A 3,839-nucleotide genomic window follows, 5' to 3' on the forward strand; every position below is an offset into this window, starting at 1 on the left:
TTTCTTGGGCCCTAATGATTGGGGCCTTCACACATTGCGTCAGGCCCACAACTTACACCAGCCTATATTTTAGTTGGGCCTTTTGTCGACCCAGCGCTTCATTTGGCCCAAGTAGTGTTCATCCATTAACAGGCTCAATATTGTACTGGCCTGTTATGGCCCAGATTAAACCACGGGCCTTTAGCAGGCCGAAATGCATGTTGGGCCTCAATTTTCACTAGTCGTTGATGGGCCTTCAGCAGGCTGAAATGTAGACGGGGACTTTTTGGGGCCAGTTAGCTCATTGGCCATTACTAGGCCAAAACATATCTCGGGCCTTAGTTGGCCCACTGAAATCTTGGGCCTTTAAGAGGCCGAAAGCTTAGTACAAGCATCAACGGGCCGAATTACACGACAGGCCTTTAACATGCCCAAAGTCACGTTGGGCTTAACTGTTGCCACCTTTAGCATGGGCCATTAGTGGGCCCGATGTCCTCTCAGACCATATATGGCCCATGGGCAGCACGGGCCATTCCCAGGCCGAAATTCACACCAGGCTGAAATGGTCCCATGTCTACATCGGGCCTCTAACAGGCCGAAAGTCACTGGGCTGTAGTTGGGCCCAAATATACGGTGAACAATTAATAGACCAGATCTGGCTTTGGGCCGTAAATGGGCCCAAATATTGGGCAAACAATTAATGGGCCAGATCTGGCTTCGGGCCATAAATGGGCCCAAATATTAGGCGAACAATTAACGGGCCAGATCTGGCTTCGGGCCGTAAATGGGCCTTTATTAAGCAGGCCGTTATTGGGCTGGCCCACTAGTACCTAATTAAGTACTACGGGCCTTTGACTGGGCCGGTCTTTCTAACCTATATGGGCCTCTGTTGGGACTAGCCACGTGTCGACGTATCATAGGCATATCTCCTCCAATGGACGGGCGACATCTGGCCCATTGACGAGCTGACGGGTGTTCCCTCCGGCCAATCAGAATTTTACACATGGAAATTTCCCATTGGTCTGGCCTGTTAACGGGTTATTGGATCCAAAACCCGACCCGATAACTTAACGGCGTTCCGTTACGGTGGATGCCACGTGTTGGTCACCCTTGACGAAAGCACTTTTGTGATGCGCGATTTATCGTCATGGAAGTGGACACTTCTGTGATGATAATTTTGGTAATGTCATGGAACACTTCTACGACAGCACAGGTATGACTATCTTGATTATGTCATAAAATCGTCATGGATGTACATGCATGACAAAAAAACGCGACCTACTGTGACAAACACGTATCATCATGGAAGTGTATTTTTTTGTAGTGTGTATATATAATTTTTGGCCTCGCGAAGGAGAAAGCATCGCTCAAGCTTGGGGGAGGTTTAAGTCAATGTTATATTCATGCCCCAATCATGAGCTCTCAAGAGAAATGATTATTCAAAAAATTTATGCTCGACTTTCTCTCAACAATCGCTCCATGCTCGACTTTCTCTCAACAATCGCTCCATGCTCGATACTTCTTGTACTGGTTCTTTTATGATGAAGACTATTGAATTCAGATGGGATTTATTGGAAAGAATTAAACACAACTTTGAAGATTGGGATCTCGACGAAGGTAAGGAGTCAGGTATGATAGCTAAGTTTGATTGTGTTAAAGCTTTTATGGATAGCAATGCTTTTTGTGAATTTAGCACTAAATATGGACTTGACTCTGAGATAGTAGCTTCTTTCTGTGAATCATTTGCTACTCATGTTGACCTCCCTAAGGAGAAGTGGTTTAAATATAATCCTCCCACTGAAGTAAAAGTAGTTCTACCTATTAAAGTGGAAGAAAAGACTATCACTTATAATGATCCTATTGTTCCTGCTACCTATATTGAGAAACCACCTTTCCCTGTTAGGATAAAGGATCATGCTAAAGCTTCAACTGTGGTTCGTAAGAGTAACACTAGAACACCTACACCACCTGAGAAAATTAAAGTTGAACCTAGTATTGCTATGGTTAAAGATCTCTTGGCTGATAATATTGATGGGCATGTTATTTACTTATGTGATGAAGCTGCTAGAATTGCTAGACCTGATACTAAGAATAAACATAGACATGTTGTAGGCATGCCTGTTATTTCTGTTAAAATAGGAGATCATTGTTATCATGGCTTATGTGATATGGGTGCTAGTGCTAGTGCAATACCTCATTCCTTATACAAAGAAATTATGCATGATATTGCACCTGCTGAGATAGAAGAAATTGATGTTACAATTAAGCTTGCCAATAGAGATACTATTTCACCAGTTGGGATTGTTAGAGATGTTGAAGTCTTGTGTGGGAAAGTTAAATATCATGCTGATTTTCTTGTTCTTGGTTCACCACAAGATGACTTTTGTCCCATCATATTTGGTAGACCTTTCTTGAATACTATTAATGCTAAGATAGACTGCAAAAAGGATGTTGTACTCTCATGAGTTTAATTTTGCTAAATTTCATAGACAACCCCATGATAAAGAATTGCCTAGTAAGGATGAAATTTTTGGTCTTACTTCTATTGCCGTGCCTCCTAATGATCCTTTAGAACAATATTTGCTAGACCATGAAAATGATATGTTTATGAATGAAAGAAGGGAGATATATGAAGTATTCTTTAAACAGGGACCTATTTTGAAACACAACTTGCCTATTGAAATTCTACGGGATCCTCCACCACCCAAGGGTGATCCCGTGTTTGAGCTTAAAACATTACCTGATACTCTTAAATATGATTATCTTGATGAAAAGAAGATATATCCTGTTATTATTAGTGCTAAACTTTCAGAGCAGGAAGAGAAGAAATTATTGAAAACTCTGAAGAAGCACCATGCTGCTATTGGCTATACTCTAGATGATCTTAAGGGCATTAGTCCCACTTTATGCCAACACAAAAAAAATTTGGAGAAAGATGCCAAACCAGTTACTGATCACCAACGACGATTAAATCCTAAGATGAAGGAAGTGGTGAGAAAAGAAATACTAAATCTCCTAGAGGCAGGTATAGTTTATCCCATTGATGATAGTCAGTGGGTAAGTCTTGTCCATTGTGTCCCTAAGAAGGGAGGTATTACTGTCGTTCCTAATGATAAAGATGGATTGATCCTGCAGAGAATTGTTATAGGTTATAGGATGGTAATTGATTTCCGCAAACTAAATAAAGCTACTAAAAAGGATCATTACCCTTTGCCTTTTATTTATCAAATGCTACAAAGATTATCCAAACATACACATTTTTGCTTTCTAGATGGTTACTCTGGTTTATCTCAAATACCTGTATCAATAGAGGATCAAGAAAATACCACTTTTACTTGCCCTTTTGGTACTTTTGCTTATAGAGGCATGCCTTTTGGTTTATGTAATGCACCTGCTACCTTTCGAAGATGCATGATGGTTATAATCTCTGACTTTTGTGAAAAGATTGTTGAGGTTTTCATGGATGATTTCTCTGTTTATGGATCTTCTTGTGATGATTGCTTGAGCAACCTTGATCGAGTTTAGCAGAGATGCAAAGATACTAGTCTTGTCTTGAATTGGGAGAAGTGCCACTTTATGGTTAATGAAGGCATTGTCTTGGGGCATAAAATTTCTGAAAGAGGTATTGAAGTTGATAAAGCTAAAGTTGACGCTATTGAAAAGATGCCATGTCCCAAGGACATTAAAGGTATAAGAAGTTTACTTGGTCATGCCGGTTTTTATAGGAGGTTCATTAAGGACTTCTCCTAAATTTCTAGGCCTCTCACTAATCTCTTACAAAAACATATTCCTTTTGTCTTCAATGATGATTGTGTAGAAGCATTTGAAATACTTAAGAAAGCTTTGATTTCTGCACCTAT

This window comes from Triticum dicoccoides, chromosome 2B (assembly GCF_002162155.2).
Source record: "Triticum dicoccoides isolate Atlit2015 ecotype Zavitan chromosome 2B, WEW_v2.0, whole genome shotgun sequence".
Taxonomy (NCBI): domain Eukaryota; kingdom Viridiplantae; phylum Streptophyta; class Magnoliopsida; order Poales; family Poaceae; genus Triticum; species Triticum dicoccoides.